The sequence below is a fragment of the Sceloporus undulatus genome, chromosome 2 (assembly GCF_019175285.1).
Source record: "Sceloporus undulatus isolate JIND9_A2432 ecotype Alabama chromosome 2, SceUnd_v1.1, whole genome shotgun sequence".
NCBI lineage: Eukaryota > Metazoa > Chordata > Lepidosauria > Squamata > Phrynosomatidae > Sceloporus > Sceloporus undulatus.
In genome coordinates this window covers 301,731,862-301,754,332 of record NC_056523.1, presented here as the reverse complement: position 1 = coordinate 301,754,332, position 22,471 = coordinate 301,731,862, and the positions used below count along the sequence as shown (strand labels likewise).

General features: G+C 43.6%; 1 protein-coding gene across 3 annotated transcripts in view; it reads right to left on the bottom strand.

The window, feature by feature from the left end:
* Positions 1-22,471, bottom strand: part of ARL15 (ADP ribosylation factor like GTPase 15) — a 306,096-nt gene that overhangs the window by 35,745 nt on the left and 247,880 nt on the right. The window lies entirely within an intron of this gene.

The following is a 22,471-nucleotide window of genomic DNA, read 5'->3' as shown; positions in this document are numbered from 1 at the left end:
GGATTCACCAAAAGCAAGTCAGGTTTTCCCGTCCCGCTATCTTTCTCAGTCTGTATACGGAAGGTGGCTAATGAGAAAATAACGCATTTCTAGGGAAATGGATAATAATGCCTTCCTGTGCAGAAAGATGTAGCAAGAGAGGCGTCCTTAAAAAGTTCAGTGGTTAAAATAACACACGATGAAAATATTAAAGCTGGACCCTGAACTTACAGGTAGTTTTATAAGTGATACAATCCATTCTCTAAAGTAAGATATGTTTCTCTGTTCCTCCTACCTGTTGGGAAGGGGGGGAAAAAAAGGGGGGGGGGGGGGAAAGAATATTAGGAAGGCAACTGGAGAGACTGAGAGGGTACTTTGTTTTTGTTTTCACCTTGTGAAGTCAGAACCTGAATACCATAAGAAGTGAGTAGAAGAAAGAGTTAATGTCTCAGCAATCTCAAACAAGTCAGGCAGGCAAATCTGTAGTGGTAACAATATATAACGTACTAAGCAAAGGAGCCAGATCTTCAGGCAAAGATTTTAACACCTGTATGGAAGAGGAAGGGAGGGGAATCCTTTACCCTACATTAAAGGGGAAATCCCCTATGTAGGAGGGGCAAGGCAGCTGCAAACCATTCTTATTTTTATCCTGAAATGAACAGACTTTTTATTCCCCTCCCCGCTTCCTGTAAGAGATTAAGGTGCCCTGTTTGGAAATCCCAGCATTAGAGATTGTGAATTGATAAATACTATGTGGCACTGGAGCTCCAAATCCAATGCTGTACTCTTGAGCTCTCACAAGCACCAGAACCCATAATAACAACACAATAAATAGGTTGCAAACTGTGATATGAAGTGTGGGAACCCTATTTGACTGTATGCAGCTTATGCATGTTTAATTTAATGTTTAGTTTATATGCAGGACATATAATACAGAAAGCTGGATCAGACTAGGAGGAAAAATGGGAAAATTGGAGGAAGGAACATCAACAGTTTAAGATATCCAGATGACACCCTATAGAAAAGAATTTGAAAGACAGCGGAAAAAGGTCAAGGAAAAAAGTGAAAGATCAGTGTTATAGTTGTTCATTAAGAAAATTAGAATAATGACCAGGTTTTGTGTGTGTGTGTGTAGATGAGAAAGACATGAAAATTGTCAAAGACTTTCTATACCTTTGCTCAGTCATAAACCAGAATGAGACTGTAGTTAAGAAAGCAGAAAAAGACTACAATTTGGAAAAGTAGCTATGAAGAAAGGAATAGTCCATTGTCCACACTAGAGTATATGGTTGTGAAAACTCTACTGTAAAGAAAACTGACAAGAAGAAAATCAACTCCCTTAACATGTAGTGCTGGAGGAGAATTTGGCACAAACTGCCAAAATGTCCAATAAATGGGTCCTAGAGCAAGTCAACATTCCCTAGACACCAAAATGACTAAAATAAGGCTATCACACTTTGGACATATCACGAGATGTTGTACCTCTTTAGAAAAGATGATAATACTGGCTAACATGGAAAGCAGCAGAAAAAGAGGAAGACTGCATTATAACTGAATTAGCTCAAGGAAGCCATGGCCCTGAGTTTGCAGGATCTGAGTAGGTCGATTCATGATACGATCTGAACAGGCTGGTCTTGGAGGTCTCTCATTCCTAGCTTTGCCACAAGTAGAAGCTGACTTGATGGCAATTAACAACAACAAAAGCTTATACACGACATATGAAACATTCATTCATAATTGACTACTAGCATTGACCACTAGAATGCATTCTGTGTGCCATGATATTTGGAAGCTGAAGCTGAGGCCAAATAAGACAGCTTATGTTGTATGAATGAACTGCTCAGATCATGTAACACCAGACTCCATAGAAGAACTAAGTTACCATACTATTATTTTCTCTAGGAAAACTATTGACTCCACAATCTCATCTTATCTGGATATCCTGGCAAGAAAGGTTTACATACAGTTCACAGGTATAAAGACGTAGACCAGGATGCATGTGTATGTAAATACTAACATAAGACTTTCAATGGCAATAGTACATCTAAAACCTGTGATTAAATTGTACATCCAAAAACTAAGATAAGCATGGATTAAAAAGCAAGGAACAAACAAAATAGCATCAGAGTGGCACAAAATAGTGAAGAAGGAATAAGTCACATGACTGTAGAAGAGCAGTGGCAGAATAGGTCATAACAAAATCAGCTCCAAGTTCCTGTCAACAAAAGCTTCTTGAAATGGCAGGGACTCTAATATGTCTTTCACATCAGAGATTCATCGGCTACATAGTTCTTATGCATTCTTTAATGCAAATAATAAATAATGATTAAGTAATTTTGAATGCATTCCTAAAAACCTTATATCACAATGGAGCCCCAGAACTCTCCAGATTTGGAGAGTTATGCAAAGTTCATCACTGTTAAGCAGTTTTTGGATGCTTATTCCACAGTGGTGCATTTTCTTTTCTCTGCCTTTGTCAGACCTTCCTCTCCATTTCTACATAATGAACTTTAATTCTACTGTGCATTCGGTTCACATGGGACCAAAAACCCTGCTCGCTCAGTGGAAGAGGACAACCATCCCAGATAGGAGTGTACCGTTCTTCAGTCAAGGGTATACGATAGCTGTGCTCCCCTTCTAGAACCTCCAAACAAGCTCAAAGCACTCAGTGTCTTAAAAGATGTATCAACACAAAGAATTCTAGCAACTAAGTATTACATGCTTGTTAAAGAGCAATTATTGGCTGTAGTTCCCTGTTGAGTGCATGTTTGAAGACAAATTTAAATTCACTGCTACTTAATATATGAAACAATAAAGAGTCTTGTAGTAGCTTAAAGACAAAACAAGTTTTATTTGGCACTAGTTTTTGTGGATAGTAGCTCATTTCATCAGATGCATGATTTCAAAAGGCATCATAAACAGCACAATTCACAGTGTAGACTAGAGATTTATGTCATCTAGTGCTTTTGGGAGATAGGTAGACAGACAGACAGACAGACAGACAGACAGACAGACAGATAGAATTGTCAGAGCTGGGACATTTTAATGCAGTTAATCTCCCTAGTGGACAAAACTGAAACTTCCTCTATTCTGTCTCAAAGGGTAATGGTGTGTTTAATTTTGCCCATAAAAATACAATAGATGGCCACCTCCAAACAGGATGGAGGCAGAGGCTTGTTTCTCCAAAGTCAAATAAGGCATAATAAAAGTGATATAAAATGTTTCTGGGGAGCTAAGCTAGGGAGACAAGGTTTATTTTCACCAAACCAAACTGAAAGCTTTCAAGGCCCAGTTCCAACTTCCAGACTGCATGCTATGCTGCTTGCCAGTGCTTAGAGCTGTTTCAACTAGGTGTACATACACATGCCAGATAAAACAGAAGAAAGTATTAATTGGAAAGATTGCAAACACATTCTTCTTCATAAATTATAACCCCCTTGTTTGCCAAGATTAGATTTAAAATAGAAACTCTCTCAGAGATTTTTATAAGGATCTGTTACATTGTTTGGTACAGCTATCTGAAACTGATCAAAACAAGTTTAAATCTATTTGCAATAATCTTTCAGAGATGTCTTATTCCATAAATAACATTCAAATTTGGCTTGTGGGGACTTTAAAAGAGTTTTGTTGACATTGGTTTTTGCACTTAAAGGATGCAAATAGTTGAACAGGGTGCAATCTTTTTGCAAATATATCATGTTACGTTTATAATAAGACCTAAAGATTGCAAGGAAAATTTAAAAGACATAAATTATTGGCCTAGTCCATCAAGAATACTGAGCAAATCAAAGGATAAGAGCACCAAACAATACTCGTTAGGATTTAGATAGACCATCCAAACAGCTGGAAAAGATGTTAATTCGCTTAGGGAAATTTATAATGCATTTGACTCATGTTTTTGTAGAGCTTTGGATTATCCTGTGGGATAAGAAAGAAAGAAAAGAAAGAAAGAAAGAAAGTGCCAAGAACTTAACAACACTATCTGGAAAGTGATACTAGTTTTTTTTAGTTCCTCTACAAATATAGCAGAAAACATTAACACAACCAAAACACTAAAACAGTTAATTTTTAATTAAATATTTACTAAGATTATTTAGATATGAATTTTTTATATGAAATGATTATGTCCTATTAAAATGGGGTACCTATCAGAGGATGGAGGAGATTATTTTTTTCTTTCCCCAATAAATATACACACAGAGAGCCTAAAGTATGCTTAGAACGACAGGTAGACATTCACAAGCAGTTTTTCATGGGCTGAAGAATAGAAACAAATGCAAAGGGACAAGAAAGTCTTAACATCCAAGCAGATTTCCATCCAATGCCCTTAGACTGTACCTAAAATACCATTGTGGAAGCCCAAATTCTTATTATTATGAAATAGAAAACAAAGTCAATTGTGCACTTCTTTACTGTTTCAATCATGTTATCCTAAAACAAGTAATCAGTGGTAAATACAGTAAAACTTTAAACTTTAAAACTTTACACTTAAAACTATAAAGGGTATATAATTTTATAATGCTTTTAAACCTTCTCTTTAAAAGTTTGTCTTTTAAACCTTCTCTCTAAAAGTACTTGAAAAATTTGGCTCTTCAGCACATGGGTTGTCCTTGTAATGGAGCCTTGAACACCTACCTAGATACATATTTTCTTAACAGGTAGAAGACTTAAACCTTTTGTGTTGTTAAGTCCTTCCACCATAAGTACAAATGTCAATCAATGTATTATTCATTCAGGGAGGGGGATACTTTGTATATATGAATGTACTATTTAATCTGAATGTTTTAACAAAAAGCGGGGTATAAATAAAGGTTTTATTTATTATTATTATTTCCCAAGGATTTTTGCTCTTAAATTTAATTTTACAATATTACACTACCTGCTTGGGACTCTTGCTTGGGACCAACTTGAGAGTAACAATATTCATGCTCTGCAATATCATTTCTGTGATATTTGTAGCATACACAATATCCTAGAATCACTACAACATAAATATGTGCAGTGTTTGCAGTTTTATTTTTGAACCCTTTCTAAATGACTCCTAAAATGCAATTCACTTTTTACATTGGACATATATGCAATCACTTTCTTGATCATTTTCCTGTTCAGTTATTGCCAGCATAGACTCCATCTGTACATTTGTCAAGTTAGGAGTTCTGGCTCAAGTTCCAAATGTAGTTTTATTTATAACAACAAAAGGGGAAATCAACTTTCACACAAAAACACACACTCACACACCCACATACAAAGAGTGGTAGCAGATAGTGATTTTAGGATTGCAAAAGGTGATAGTGTACAGTACCTGATTCTGGAAGCAGAAGTTCTGGGGGGTCGGGGGATCTGTGAAGTGAAATAACTCAGCAGGTGCTAGCAAATGCTGAGGATTCCAAGGAGATACTGACAAGGTAAATGTTTGACTTCAACTGAGACCAAATTAGTGGTGTTTTGGCAGGTAGTTTTATAGGACAGTATGTATCCCAGAGCAGTTTTGGAATTACAATGAAGTTCACAAGAGGGAAGAATAGAACTGGAAGTCAGTAAATGGGTGGACAATCATTCTTAAATGTCCCTTGACAAAAGAGACTCACTCCCAAAGGGAGATAATCTTGGACTTCTGTTCACATGTAACTCCAAGGTCTATATCCCACCATCCTGCCTACCAATGAAGTAAGTATGAAGATTCCAATCTTAATTGATTTATCCTGGCTAAGTGCCTTGGCTTCCCCCATGCTGAACCAGCAGGGTCTCCATATATGGTCCTTATATGGCATGGCAAGTTTTTTTGCACTGGGGTGCCCTCTTGGCTACCTGCCTAAAACACCCCCTTAATATCAAACTGATATCAAAAAGAGGGGGGTGCAGAGGGAGGGTAGACCTTGGGGTAACGGGCTGCAGTAGAGAGCTGGGCTATAGTGGGCCTACTAAGACATCGGCTGCATGTGCACTGCAGAAATAATAGTTTGGCATGGCTCAGTGCTATAGAATCTTTGGATTTGCAGTTTGTTATGGCACTAGAGCTCACTGACAGAGAAGGCTAAATATGTCACAAAGCTACAAATCTCAGAACTCCATAACACGGAACCATGAGAGTTCAAGCCATGCCAGATTTCGTTATTTCAGCAGTACAGATGCAACCATGTTCTTACAGTGACATGAACGTTTGTGTAAATTTAAAGATAACCTTAAACTCTATGAGTATTTGATTGATAGTATGAATCACATAATGAACTATAAATCATTGACATTTAATAATCACAAACAACTTCAGCCATTAATTTTATTTTGATAGGCCAATAATTATCATAGTTTAAGCAGATAACAACTGAGTGGAGAACTCCAGTCCAAAGTCCAAAAATAAGCAGCCAACAAAGAAGCCTAAAGGGACTTCCCAATCAGTCCAAAGAATTTAAGCACCAAGCCCAGTATTTAGTTAATCAGAAAACTGAGAGACCAAGTACAGACGAAAGCCAACATATTCATTATATTTACTGAGCCATGAAATATTGACTTCATTTAGAAAAAGGTTAGATCAATCTAGGAGTTTGAAAACTGACTTTAAGGATTGTCATATTTTGAGTGCACAGACTAATTTTTCCCTTCAAAAAGGTATGTGTACTGCAAATGGAGCATCATAATGGTCAGGTTTTCTTTCAGTTAAAGAGGAACATGATTATGTCTAAAATTGTGAATGTGTCTGAGTAATTTATACAGGTTAAAATACCAGCCTGCTCCTAAAAAGACATTTTCCCTTGCTCCCTTTGATACGAGTCTGCCTCACTGCTATATGACCCATGGAGCAATATGACACATATCCACAAAGCAATATTTTTTTAAACAGGCAGTAACTCTAGTATCCAATTATTATGGAACAATTCACAAAACTGTATAACTAAAAGTATTAAGTATGGTGCTTGCAGTGAAGATTTCTTTCAAAAAAGAAAACAAGTCTGTAAGATAAGGTGGTCAAAGTGTAGCCTATAGCCTACATGTGGTCCCTGAACTCAGCTCTGTGGTCCGAGAAACCCCTGTATCAGTCCCCTAGGGTCCCTAATACTGTCATCAACTTTTTTGGGGGGAAATGGTGCAATTTTGGGGCAATTTTTGACCCCAAACCATACAGAAAGTCCATCAAATGCTTGAAAGCACACAAAAATACCACCACTCACACAAGTGTCACCCCATTTCCTGTACTATCTCCAACTACCTCCATTTTCCTCTACAGTCCTTCTCAAAATGTCAACAGTTGCCATTTTCAGAGAGAATGTGGAAGAAAATAGAGGTATTTGGGCTTGCTGTGGAACAATCTGTTTGGGGCCCATACTATGCAGGGAGAGGAAGTTTAACATATCCTCTATCACCACAATCCTGAAAAGACAAAGTGTTCTGTTACAAAGAGTAACAGAAAAAGTTGGCACCATTCAGGGGCTCCCCTCCCATGGTTTGTGCCACCAGTGTCATTCAGAGATTTAGTCACCATGACTCCTAATAAGATATTTTTCCAGGAACTCTGACCTGGATATATTCTAATTATGTGCGAGATATGAACAATAACTATTAGAATATGTGAAACAGAAGATCTTAAATATGAGAATATTAGAATATGGGAAATATTCTAATTATCAGAGAAAGAGTTTTTCTTTAGTATGCACCTGCAAGGTCTTGCCATAAAAATCTAAGTCACAGTAATAAGAATCCAATTGATTATATCATCTCGAGAAGACGAAAGTGAACTGGTATGGACAAAAAGCTAATGTAATACTAAGTGGAGATATGGACTGAATGCTTCATAATATCTATATCTCTGCAATGCACTACATTACACAAGCAAGTCATCAAAGCTGCTGTCAATGGCTCCAGTATGTGTCTGCAAGATTGTGTTAGTGTACGTACATCCAATCACCCAAAGGGATATATTTTAGATTGAGAGGGTTTCCCCACTAACTTCTTTAAAAACAGCATATATTGCTGACAAGATTCATGGAGCACGTTTGCCCTGTCCAGAGGATATTGCTCACCTGTTTCAGATCCTATGTGTTATATCTTCATGCCTCAGAAAACACTGCTAGCAGTATTTTTCTAGGATGGCACAAACCTAGGAACTGCATGACCAAAAAAGTAATATTAACAAGAAAAATCTGCATTTGAGGAAGTATGAAAACTCATCCTGCAAACTTCTTTATTTCAGTTAGTCCCAAAGGTGCTACAAATCTCTCTACATAAAAAAAAATCTGAGTGGTTACTCCAGACACATTTCCTGTTTGTGGACATAATGCAATCTACAACTGTGATATTTAGTTATGTTTTTTGCACTGTTCTATACTCAAGAAAAAATATTTATTTATTTATTTACTTGCCCTGAAACTGCACCACAAGTCTTTCTGCACGGGCAGTGTACCTTATACAAAACATTATAATTTTGTGGATAAGCTTTTTAATATTTAATAAAACAATATGTAATATTCAGTTCTCTGCCTCAACTACAAAGGCCATTGAGGCTTAGAGCAGCATATCCAGCTTTCATAGTTTCTTCTAAAACACTTTTTGAGTAACTCCTTGAAAGGAAAGCATAAAAAATAATCCTATGTTAGCCCTCCATCAATATGGCATTTCATGCCTCAAATAAACATACAGAATAGACAGGGCCTTTGCGTTGTTTTTAATGACAGACGCCTGCGCCTGAGGACCTCCAGGGCCCTACAAGAACTTTGGCTCGCGCCCACGTGGCACTTACCGGGAGAAGGGAAGCCGGTGGGAACGGCAACCCTTTAAAAGCCGGCCCACCGGCCCCTGGGACGACACCTGCGCCTGAGGACCTCCAGGGCCCTACAAGAACTTTGGCTCACGCCCGCGCAGCACTTCCTTTTTTTTTTAAATTGGAAATTGAATTAACAATTTAAAGGGGGTTGGTGTTGTTTCTAGCTGAGTTCCATCAACAGGGGAATGACGTTGTTTTATGTCTTCCTCTGCCTTGGGGTTGTGATGTCGTTAGAGGGAGAGAAAGCTGGCATGGGGTGTGGATTGCTCGGGGAGGTGGTTGGTGATTGTGACAATGTAATAGGAGCTCCTATTGGAGTAGTGTGGGGCAGGGGGAGATATGGCAGTAGGAGCGTGGAACTACAATGGAAAAGAAGGCGAGATCGATGCGTAATATCTATCTCTCCTTCTATCCACCCTCCTAACCAAAGAGAACTGAGGGTCAGTCCAACTGTACCACAAACCCTGCCTCTGCTCCTGTGCAATGCCAGGTCTGTGAGGAATAAGACCCACATAATTTATGATCTTTTACAGGATAAGAACTGCGACCTGGCTTGCATTACTGAGACTGGGCTGGGGCCTGCGAGTGAGGCAGTGTGGGCACAGGTCCTTCCAGCTGGGTACTCAGTCAAGGACCAGATCAGGTTAGGTGGGCGAGGGGGCGGTGTTGCCTTGGTCTATAAGAACACCCTTCCCTTAACCAGCAACCATGTCCGGAAAACGGACTTCATTGAGTGTATCTACCTGACCCTGAAGGCTAGGGACAGTCTGGGGATTCTGTTGGTCTACCGTCCACCCCGTGCGCTAACAGACTCCCTGGCCGAGCTGACACATCTGGTCTCGGAACTGGTGTTGGTGTCTCCCAGGCTTCTTGTCCTGGGAGACCTCAACATCCCTTTCGAGGGTAGTCAAGGTCCAACAGGTGCAGCTTGTGAGTTCATGGCTACCATGACTGCCATGGGTCTGTCCCAATTGGTCTCAGGGCCCACGCATTGCACTGGTAATACTCTCGATGTCATCTTTAGTACGGATATGGATGCTCCGTGGGCAGAGGTATCTAATATCTCTGCCCTAGCATGGACGGACCATTTCCTGGTCAAGGCTAGACTCAAGGCATCTACCCAAATCCCTCCCAGGGGTGGAGGACCTATTAGGATGGTCCACCCTCGAAGGCTGATGGAACCCAAAAGGTTCCAAGAAGCCCTAGAGGGTTATATGGTTGGAACTGACGGTGATTCTGTTGATGCCCTGACTAACATCTGGGATAAAGATCTCTCTAGGGCTATACACAGTATCGCTCCCAAGCGTCCTTTCCGGCTTGCTTCCAATAAGCAACCCTGGTATACGGAATATCTCAGGGAAAGGAAGCGGGCCGTGCAACGACTAGAGAGCAACTGGCGAAGACATCAGCACTTAGCCGACAAGGCACTCCTTGAGTCTCTTTTGAAGGCTTACGGAGTGGTAATAAGTGCAGGTAAACATTTGTTTTACGCTGCACGTATTGCATCCGCAGAGTCGCGTCCGGCAGAGCTGTTCAAGGTAGTGAGGGAGCTGACTCAACTGCGCCCCTCCCTGAACCCTATTTTAGAGCCATCTAAAGCCTGCTGTGACAAATTTAACAACTTCTTCGCGGATAAAATCTCTCGGATAAGGGCTGATCTCGACGCCAGTATTTCTTCAGAACCTATAAGAGAGGTGTCCAGAGCTTCCATGGACTCTATTAAACTGGATCACTTTGAGTTTGTGAGCACCGAGGAAGTGGACAAGATTCCTGGAAGTGTCAAGAAGACAACATGCTCCCTCGATCCCTGCCCTTCATGGCTAGCAGCTCAGGGGGGAACTGCGGTAACATCCATGCTGCACCGCATAATTAATACATCTTTTAGAGAGGGGCGGTTTCCATCTAGCCTGAAATTAGCAGTAAACCTCTGCTTAAAAAGCCCTCCTTAGACCCCCTGATACATAACAATTATCGGCCTGTGTCGTTGTTGCCTTTCTTAGGAAAGGTGATTGAGAGAGCAGTTGCCTTCCAACTCCAATCTGTCTTGGATGAAACCGATTATCTGGACCCATTTCAAACTGGCTTCAGAGCGGGATATGGAGTTGAGACTGCCATGGTCGCCTTAGTCGATGATCTCCGTCTGGGCATCGACAGGGGAAGTGTGGCCTTGTTGGTGCTATTGGACATCTCAGCGGCTTTCGATACCATCGACGGTATCCTTCTGGAACGCCTGAGGGAATTAGGTATCGGGGGCACTGCGCTCCAGTGGTTCCGTTCCTACCTCTCGGGCAGATTCCAGATGGTGCAGCTGGGGGACTCTTGCTTCGACAAGAGGGAACTTACATCTGGTGTCCCTCAAAAAGCTATTCTGTCCCCCATGCTATTCAACATTTACATGAAACCACGGGGAGAGATCATCCGGAAACACGGGGCGCAGTGTTATCAGTACACTGATGACACCCAGATATGCTTCTCTGCGTCTCCGACTGATGCAGTGACTAGGGATGGCATCTCTCCTCTAAATGCCTGCTTGGAGTCGGTAATGGGCTGGATGAAGGAAAACAAACTCAGTTTGAATCCAGAGAAAACAGAAGTACTAGTGATAGGTTCCCCGGGTCTGGGTAGTGAAATTTGTCCACCTGTCCTGAATGGGGTCACGCTCCCCCTGAAGGACTCAGTTCGCAGTCTGGGAGTGCTTCTGGATTCGTCGCTCCAATTGACATCTCAAGTGGACGCGACGGTCAGGGGCGCTTGTTACCAGCTTCGGCTGATACGCCAGCTGCAATCCTACCTGGACCTACCTTGAAACTGTAGTACATGCTCTGGTAACCTCGCGATTGGATTTCTGTAATGCGCTCTACATGGGGCAACCCTTGTACCAAACCCGGAAGCTTCAATTATTGCAGAACATGGCTGTGAGATTGGTTGCTGGATGTTCCAGAGCAGACCACATAACACCTATCCTGAAAGATCTCCATTGGCTGCCTATTCGCTTCCAGGCCCAATACAAGGTGTTGGTAGTTACCTATAAAGCCCTAAATGGCTTGGGCCCAGGGTACCACCTCTCCCCATATAATCCGCCCCGCACACTCAGGTCAGCCGGGAAGAATTTGCTGAGGGTCCCAACTGTGCAATATGTGGCGACCTCGCAAAGGACCTTTTCCATTTCGGTCCCAAAATTGTGGAACAACCTTCCCAATGAGCTCCGTTCCACCGCCTCCCTGGATCTTTTTAAAAAGAATCTTAAGACCTTTTTCTTCTGCCAAGCTTTCCCCCCATGAGATGTGACACCATGTCCTTTCCCCCCATTTTGTAATTGATTTTTGCAAGGTTTTATGGTTCCTCAACTCAGCTGGCTGTGTAATTGTTTTTAACATGATATTTTTATATATTGTTTTTATTGCTATGTATGTACTTTGATGTTGGAATTTTAATCTGTACACCGCTTTGATCATTACGGAAAAGTGGGATAAAAATAAAAGCTATTATTATTATTATATGGGAGCTACGAGTATCAGTATGCAAATAGATCTTGTAGCACTTTTGACCCCCAACTGAAAAAAAGAAATTGGTATCATGAGCTTCCGTAGACTTGAGCCAACTTCCTCAGAGCTCAGGCTATCAACTTTTCTTTCAGTTAGGCTCAAAGGTGCTACAAGATCCCTTTGCATACTGATTTTCCAGATGAATATGGCTATGTCTTTGAATAAGTGAACTATGGCCCGGTACAGACGGACCCTTTGCAACGCGCCCATAACATGCTAGGGTTGCTCGCCCCACCAAATGGGGTGCATAACAATGACATCGCAATTGCGCCGCTTCCAAACGGGGTGGCGCAGCTGCAACATCATTACACCATCTCTGGCACTTGGCTGTGTCGCAGCAGTGCCAGAAAAAGGAGCCGCTTCCAGATGCTCCTTTTTTGCTGCGCAGCAGCGCCGCACAATCTGTTTGCTGCAGCGCTCCTGTGGAGCAAAGAGGGGCCTCTTTTTGGCGCTCTGTACCACGCCCATAATACAATACAATCATGTACTCCACACAGCATACATTTACAAAGAATGTAAAAGTTGTGTACTTCCAAGGAGCTTATGTTCTGCTGGGTGGTTTTCAGTAATATCTTAAGAATCCAAATCCAACTTTACTAAGAGTAAAGATCAAGCCAACTCAAACAAAAGTGTCAGTAGGCGTAACATCAAGATCATTCTGGTCGATTATAGCAGTTTCATAGCTCATCCTGCTTTCCTATGGGAACAAGGCACAAATGTGCTGAAACACTCAACCACAATAATCCAAAGGGTCACTATGCCTCCATGGGACATGTTGATGTTTATACTTGGTGTGTGAGATGAATTTTCATAGAAAGCCAAGATGAATTTCCTCATAGTGGTAATGTTAGAATGCCATTTAATTGATCTAACTTTTGTTCTGTTTAGTCTTTATTTTGAGATATATAATACCATGAGACAGTAATTTAGAAATTTTGGGTTGTAGTGGCTAAACTGATGCAACGTCTCAACACAACATTATTTTCAAAAATGTTTTAAAGATAGTTGTGGAAACTAATATTTCACAACAAATCGAGTCTTTTTGAGGGCAGGCTACTCAAATGTATTACTCTTAGAATGAGAGTTGCACAATTACAGGGCAAAGCAACAACACTTTTTAAAAGCAGCAGTTGCCCTTTCCCCAAGAATAAAGGCTTACTGTCAGACACATTCTGAATTAACTTTATACACAATGAATTCCAATTATTTTGGAGGTGTTTTAAGATAAGATGCAAGAGGCATTGCTAAACTAAAAGACAGGTTGCATATTTCAAAATTATAGAAACAATTCAGGAATGACTTCTGTATCTTCATATGGGATGATGAATGAGATTTCTCATTAAGTAGGACAGAGCGCTCAAAACTATAGATACGTTATCTCCCATAATGGAATATTCCAAAATATTCAATCTACACCAAATTCATAGTGAGGCATTTTTAACTGGTATAGATTGAGTAATTTCCTCTATGATTTGATTTTCAAAATCAGGTGTTAGAATACAATACTTTCCTGATTTAATTTCTATGAAAGTAATAGAAAAGGGGCAATAAATGTTAAGTATCCGCTGGACAGTGACCTTTCCAACTTCTTCACAAGCCAACTGGGAGCATGACATCTTTATTTACAACACTTTTTGTCAATGATTCAAGAAAGTCAATGATACTGTCTGTTTGCAGCTGTCATTAGACAGCTGCTTTTTCTGATGACCAAGGCACTTTCTTCTCATTGTTCCTAATACTACATGTCCATTACAGCGCTAAAAACACTATCTCTTCATAGTGATTCCTTGTTGCAGTATTCACCTCCTGTCCTGTTGCCCACCATTCGTATCATCTACCAACACTACTATAACCACTGGTATACTTGGCTGACTGTAACTCACTAGCAATAGTCTCAGAATGTTACAAAACTCTAAGTGGAATTGCTTCCATTAAAATAGTACAAGCCCACAGATCTTAATATGTGGTAATCCAGTGAATGAGCAGGATGTGTAATGTGCCAACACTAGGAAGCCACACATAGTAATTTAACTATGTGTAAGATTGGAACAACAATGTATCTCATAACCAGAAGTACAATTTCTGTTATACAATAATTCTGTTAAGTGTCAATTGTGGTGCTAAATGAGACATTCTAACCACCAAACTTTAGTTAAACTGCTCAACAGACCAATTTTCGACACCAGTTTGTTAAAAGTGATTAACATCAAAAAATCTGTTTCTACAATTCCTCCATACAGCTGCTCAATGAAGTTATAAACAGCAGCATGTCTTGATGTAACAGAGGATTCCATCAGTTTTCACTTACTCCTTGGCACAGTGTGTAAGAGCTATCCACTATAACATTAACACACATAAGGGAATTCCCTTATACTAAATTACTCCATTAGTTAATAGGTCCATTAGCTTATATTGTCTACACCAGTTTGAAGCATCTCTCAGAAGTCTCTCCCAGTCTTATCTGAAGATGCCAAGAGAGTAAATCTGGGAACTTTTGCATTTTGAATGGAGAACTGGGTTGTAGTGGAATGAGTACATAAAGGAATCTTTGGGCTACCTATGGTACATGTGGAGTGCTTTCATTTTTAAAAAAAAACAACCTAGCATCTATTTTGTCAGTTGATCTGCTCTGAATAGATACATTTGCAAAGTAATTTCATTTCTCATTTCACTGGGCATCTAATTCATCATGCTTGAAAATATGAATCCACACAAATTAGTACAGTAAATATTTCATAACAACTATGCCATATTTCTTTGACATAAGTACTGCTAGTCTATTTTGCTTTAGTATGCTATCACATGAAAAAATTACTACATGATGCACAAATCAGTATGTAGACCCTTTTGTTAGTTTTATGGCACTTCAGTTGAACTCAGGTATGTGCCTGGCACCACATTCTATCTGATCTTGGAAGCTAAGAAGGGACAGCTCAGATTACTACAGCTCAGAGACTGCCAACAAATACCAGGCCATATTTCTGAGGAAGGAGCTGGCTAAACCACCTGAAGAAAACAATATATAATTCACGGGGTGATATAATTGGACTAGTCATTTGAAGGCACATATGCACATGTGCCTTCAAGTTATCTGTTGACTTACACAGACTCTATGAATTTCACAGGGCTTCCTTAGGCAAGGAACATTCAGAGGTAGTTTGCCACTGCCTTCCTTTGAATATAGTCTATGGCATCCAGTATTCTTTGGCAGTCACCCTTCCAAGTACTAATTGGCCTAAACCCTGTTTGGGTTCTGAGATCAGATCAGATCCGATCAGATCTGGTGCTCTCAAGGTATATAGAAGAAATACATTTTGCTACCTTCTCCTTCTCTACAATCTCCTGTGCTACCAGTACTCCATCCAAGATAATTTTCAAAACCCTCTGGAGAATGAATACTGCAGGAGGGAGGGAAATCCTGAGCAAACAGTGTCTTTCCTTTTCCATTAGTGAGCCCCAGCAGCAGTTACTCTTTGCAGAACTCTGTTCATTAGATCTTCAGATCCGTTAGCTGCTTACTGGACATTTCAATACTATAAAAGGTCCTCAACTATTGCTATTTATTGCAAAACAAGACTATTGCAACTGATTAAAAAGAACCACAGAAACAAGAATTTGAAATTATAAGGGTGACTGTATATACTATGAGGCAGAGATGCCTTATACTGCCGGTCTAAAACCAATACCCTAGTAAAAACCTTCAGGGGAAGTGAAGTCTAATATAATTCCATCTCCGGTCATTCCTTCTAGGCTTGTATTTCTTTCAAGAGAACCTGACCATATTTAGTCTGGCAAAGTCAACACTGTTGTTGTGTGCCTTCAAGTCATTTCAAAGTGATGGTGACACTAAGCTGACACTATCATAGTGTTTGCTTGGCAAGATTTGTTCAGAGGGGGTTTGTTTTTGCCTTCCTCTGAGGCTGAGAGGATGTGGATCGCCCAAGATCAGTCAGTGGGTTTCTATGGCTGAGCAAGGATCATAGTCTAACACTTAAACTACTACACCACACTGGTTCTCTTCAAGTTTACATACACCTTCACAGAACACTTTCTAAACTTCACAAAATGAAAATATGTAGAACTAAATGTTTATTAATAATTTATATCCCAGTTTTTCATTGCACCTGCACTCTTTATGAAACAAAGGTCTCAAACAGATGGGCCAAAAGAAGCAGCTTCAGGCCGCTTTGGGGCCGTGGCATTTAGGTGACACATGCCCCCGAAGTGGCTGGAAACTGTGCCACAACTGCTCTAAAGAAGAAAAAGCCGACTGAAAAGAAGTGGAAATAAACCGTTCTAGCTGGGAAAGTGCACCCCTTCGACCCTGCATATAAACACCCCAAATGCAAGACCAGTCTCAAAGGTGCGCTCCATCCTAACCCTAACCCTAAAGCGGTGTACAGTGGTACCTCGGGATACGAAATACCCAGGTTACGAATTTTTCAGGATACGAAAAAATCCCATAGGGATTTATTGTTTCGGGTTACGAAAGTTTTTTCGGGTTACGAAAAAACTCCGGCGCTATTTTAAATTAGCGCCTATGGGTTTTCGGCTTACGAAGGCTTTTCGGGTTACGAAAGCGGCCGCGGAACCAATTATTTTCGTAACCCGAGGCACCACTGTATAAGGACAGGTTACTCACCTGTTACAGTATTTCTTCGAGTGGTCATCTGCGAATACATATAAATGGGTTTCACTGCGCCTGCGCAGTGCTGTTCGGAAACTTCTAGGCAAAGTACACTTTGCAACATATAGAAACTTTTTGGCGGTAGCCCCGCCCCCCTCCTATAAAGCCCCGGTTCCCGCTCTTTTTCCCAGTTCCGAAATTTTTCTGCCAAATAGGCGATGTCAGGACACCGAGGGGAGGATGGGCGGGATTTTTATGTATTCGCAGATGACCACTCGAAGAAATACTGTTACAGGTGAGTAACCTGTCCTTCTTCATGGTCTCTGCGAATCATACAAATGGGTTTAGACTGACAAGCTTAGGTAACAGCGGAGGGAGTGTCCTGAACTCAAGCTAGGTTAACAAATGCTTTATTTGAACAATAAACTTGAATCAGTCAAAATATGAGTCAGTCTCTTTCTTGTTACCTGAGGAATACTAGAAAGTACAAAGAAGGCAACAAGGCAACACAGATGATATAATACCTGAAAAGTGAGCACCAAGGTATATGTACACAGAAGGCACATTGAAAATTGTGAGTGAATAGTCTACTGAAAATCAGCCAAATAGAATGATACAACATAGCTGAGCAGTGCAATCAATGTACCAATTGATCAACAATACAATCAATGCAATCCCGAAACCAACACTGCCCTCCCAAAGGCTGCATCTCTCTTGGACCTGGTATCCAGCCTATAGTGGTTAATAAAAGTCAAGGGCTGGGACCAAACAGCAGCCTTACATACGTCCTCTAAGGAAATTCCTGCAAGGAAGGCAGATGATGCCGCTACCACCCTGGTCGCATGCAAACACACCCTGGCTGGAATCGGTTTGCCCGACAGTTCATAACAGAGGTGGATGGTATTTGCCACCCACTTCGACAGTCTCTGAGACGACACAGGTAGTCCTTTCCTAGGTTCCGAATAACATTGAAAGAGACTTTCGGAACAACTCGAACCCGCCATCCTGTCCAGATAGAAAGCCAAAGCTCTCCGAACGTCCAGCATATGCAAGCTGCGTTCCTCAGCAGTGGACGGGTTCGAAGCCAGGGTAGGCAAAACAATGTCCTGACACATGTGGAAAAGTGAAACCACCTTGGGAAGGAAGGTGATATAGGTTCGGAGCACCACTTTGTCTCTGTGGAACCGAAGGAAGGGTTCATCCCTCCGTAAGGCACAAAGTTCTCCAGCCCGGCAGGCAGAAGTGATGGCCACAAGGAATGCAGTCTTCCAAGACAATAGTCTCAAGTCCGTTGTGGCCAAAGGTTCAAAGGGCTTGGATTGGAGGGCGGACAGTACAACATCCAAGCTCCAACCCGGGGCAGGAGCCAAGACCTGGGGATGAAGGTTATTGCAACCTTTTAAAAAGTTTTTAACAAGAGGGTCCCTGAAAAAAGAAGGTAAACCATCATATTGAAAGTGGGAACAAATGGCAGAAAGATAACATTTGATGGACGTGAGGCACAGCCCCGTGTCCACCAACGACATCAGAAAATCTAGCACCACCGGTACCGAGACGCGGTGCGGTGGCAGGCCTTTTTCATCAAGGAAATGAAGAAACCTCCACCACTTGGAGGCATAGGACCTCTGGGTCGCCGGCTTCTGCGCGGCACGGATCACCCTCTGTACCGACGGTGGGAGCGATGTCAGCGGCGAAGCCTCCATGCCACCATCGGTAGCGTGTCGATGTCCGGAGATCTGGTCGCGGCTCCAACCGGAGAAACTCGTTGTTGGAAAGGTGGAGCAGCGACGGGAACCACGGCTGTCTCGGCCACCGCGGCGTGATGAGGATCGCATCGACGTGGTCCCTCAGCATCTTTGAGACCACTCTGGTGAGCAGGGGGAACGGGGGAAAGGCGTAGAGCGTCTCCCCGGACCAATTGAAGGCGAACACGTCTCCGAGGGATCCCTGGTGTTGCATTCGGGAGCAGAACTGGGGACAATGGTTGTTGGAGGTCGTTGCAAACAGGTCGATTTGAGGGGCTCCCCCACCGGCAAAATAAATAATAATAATAATAATAAAATCTTTATTTCTATCCCGCCCTTCCAAGAAGATCAGGGCGGCTTACAACAGTGCAACAAGTGCACACAAATACAAAGTTAAAAGCACATAAACATCAAATACAAAGTAAAAACAACAATAAAAGCCCCATAGCCCGTCCTCATGGCCACGGAAGAGGAGGGGAGGCCCACAGGATCTTAATCGGGGAATGCCTGCTTAAATAGGAAGGTCTTGAGATCCTTCCTAAATTGGGCCAGGGTAGTAGATGAGCGGAGCTCGGTGGGCAGCGTATTCCAAAGGGCTGGGGCAGCTGTAGAAAAGGCCCTTCTAGAAGTAGAAGCTAACCTAGCCCCAGGCACCTTCAGCAATTGCTGCCCAGATGTTCTGAGGGTGCGAGGCGGATTGTATGGGGAGAGGCGGTCCTTTAGGTATCCTGGGCCCAAGCCATTTAGGGCTTTGTAGGTAATAACCAACGCCTTATATTGAGCTCGGAAGCGGATGGGCAGCCAGTGAAGGTCTTTAAGTACAGGTGTTATGTGGCTGGTCCTGGATACGCCAGTAACCAGCCGGGCTGCCATATTCTGTACCATTTGGAGCTTCCGAGTTTGGTATAAGGGTTGCCCCATGTAGAGTACATTGCAGAAGTCCAGTCTCGAAGTTACCAGAGCATGTACAACCGTTTCTAGGTCCCTCTGGGCCAGGTATGGGCGCAGCTGGCGGATCAGCCGAAGCTGATAACAGGTGCTCTTGACCGTCGTGTTCACCTGAGCTGTCAGGTGAAGCGACGAGTCAAGAAGCACCCCCAGACTGCGCACGGAGTCCTTCACAGGGAGCGTGACCCCGTTCAGGACAGGTGGAACCACCGCCATTCCCGGACCGGGGGAACCTATCACTAGTACCTCCGTTTTCTCTGGATTCAGTTTGAGTCGGTTTTTCCTCATCCAGCCCATTACTGACTCCAGACAGACCACGAGAGGAGAGACGCCATCCCCGGTCACTGCATCAGTCGGAGACATAGAGAAAATAATCTGGGTGTCATCAGCGTACTGATAACCCCGTGCCCCATGTCTCCGGATGATCTCTCCCAGTGGTTTCTTGTAAATGTTAAATAGCATGGGAGACAGAATGGCTCCTTGAGGGACCCCAGTTTTAAGGGCCCGCTCGCTGGAGCACACGTCTCCCAGCTGCACCATCTGGGACCTCCCAGAGAGGTAGGACCGGAACCACTGGAGCGCAGTGCCCCCGATTCCCACCTCAGCCAGGCGTCCCAGAAGGATACCATGGTCTATGGTATCGAAAGCCGCTGAGATGTCCAAGAGCACCAACAGGGACACGCTTCCCCGGTCAGCGCTCAGACGGAGATCATCGAACAAGGCGACCATGGCCGTCTCAACCCCGTGACCCGCCCGGAAGCCAGTTTGAAATGGATCCAGATAATCCGTTTCATCCAAGACCGTCTGAAGCTGGAGCGCAACCGCCCTCTCGATCACCTTCCCCAGAAATGGTAGCAGCGAAACAGGCCGATAATTATTATGTACCAGGGGGTCGAGGGAGGGCTTTTTTAGGATCGGTCTTACGATGGCCAATTTAAGATCCGATGGAAATCGCCCATCCCTGAGAGAGGTGTTGATAATCCGGCGTAACAATGTGGTTACCACCGGTCCCCCCTGGGCCGCTAACCATGAGGGGCAGGGATCAAGAGAGCAGGTTGTTTTCCGAACACTTCCGAGGATCTTGTCCACATCCTCGGTACTCACCAACTCAAACTGATCCAGTTTAACATAGTCCACGGAGGCTCTGGACACTTCTACCTTAGGCTCTGCCATAATGTTGGCGTTCAGACCTTCGCTTATACGAGAAGTTTTATCCACAAAAAAGTCGTTAAACAAGTCACAGCAGGCCTTAGAAGGTTCAAGGATCTGGTTCAGGGCAGGAGGGAGCTGAGTTAGCTCCCTGACCACCCTGAACAACTCTGCCGGACGCGACTCCGCGGACGCAATACGAGCACCATAGAACAAATTCTTTGTTGCTCGTATTGCCTCTCCGTAGTCCTTTAACAATCGGTCTAGGAGAGTCTTGTCGTTTAAGCAAAGGTGTTTCCGCCAACGGTACTCTAGCCGTCGTAGAACCCGCTTCCTCGCCCGGAGATCTTCCGTATACCAGGGCTTACGATTGGAAGCGGGCCTGAGAGGGCGCTTGGGAGCGATTCTGTGTATAGCCCCAGAGAGACCGGTATTCCAGATACCGGTAAGGGCATCAACAGAGTCGCCGTCATTTCCAACCGTGAGCCCCTCTAAGGCTTCTTGGAACCTCTCAGGTTCCATCAGCCTTCGAGGGTGGACCATCCTAACTGGTCCACCACCCCCGGGGGGGATCTGGGTAGAAGCCTTGATTTTCACCTCTACCAGGAAATGATCCGTCCATGACAGGGGGGAAATATTAGCTATTTCCACCCACGGATTTTCCGCATCCGAACAGAAGACCAAATCGAGAGTATTACCCGCACAATGCGTAGGACCCTGTATCAGCTGGGACAGGCCCATGGCCGCCATGGTCTCCATGAATTCCCGAGCCGCACCGGATGGAACATAGCTGGCCGTGAGGGAGATGTTGAAGTCGCCCAGGACAAGAAGCCTGGGTGTCTCCAGCATCAGCTCAGCAACGAGCTGTGTCAGCTCGTTAAGGGAGTCCGCTAATGCACGGGGTGGCCGATACACCAGCAGAATCCCTAGACTGTCCCTAGCCTTTAGGGTCAGGTAAATACACTCGATATAGGAGGTCTGTCGGATGTGGTTCCTGGTGAGGGACACGGTGTTCCTATGTACCAAGGCCACACACACACACCCCCCCCCCGCCCACCTAACCTGCGCTGGTCCTTCACCGAGTACCCGGCAGGCAGGGCCTGAGCCCACACAGCATCCCCTTCAGGCCCCAGCCAGGTCTCGGTAATGCAAGCCAGGTCACACTTAGAGTCCTCCAGGAGATCCTGGAGGATGTGGGTCTTGTTATTAATAGACCTGGCATTGCACAGGAGCAGCGACAGGGTTTGTGGCACGGTTGGAGAGACCCTCAGGTCCTTCAGGTTGGGAGGGGGACAGGAAGGCGGGATAGATATGATGCATCTATCTCGCCTTCCCCTGGAACGGAAGTCCCTTCTCCCACCGCCATACCTCCCCCTGCCCCACACAACCTCAATTGGAGCTCCGCCCTCCCAGATGTCATCCCCGGCCCAGGCATCCCCCGCATCCCTAACCTCCCCCCAACCCTCTATCGCGACTAATGGAGCAGAGGGCAGCCACTGTAGGCATCCTCATGCTCCCCGGCTAACTCAACCCTCCCACGCCCGATGGGAGCTGCGCAACTGTGCAGCTTCGCAGCTTCGCCAAGCCAGAACAGTCCAGGTCCCAGTGGGGATGTTCCCCGAGTCCGAGGGCGGCTCTCCCGGGGCGGTGCGCAGATGCGCACCTCTAAAAAACCACCGGGAGGAGGCCGCCCGGCGAAAGGAACAGTCCCGGCGGTGGCTGC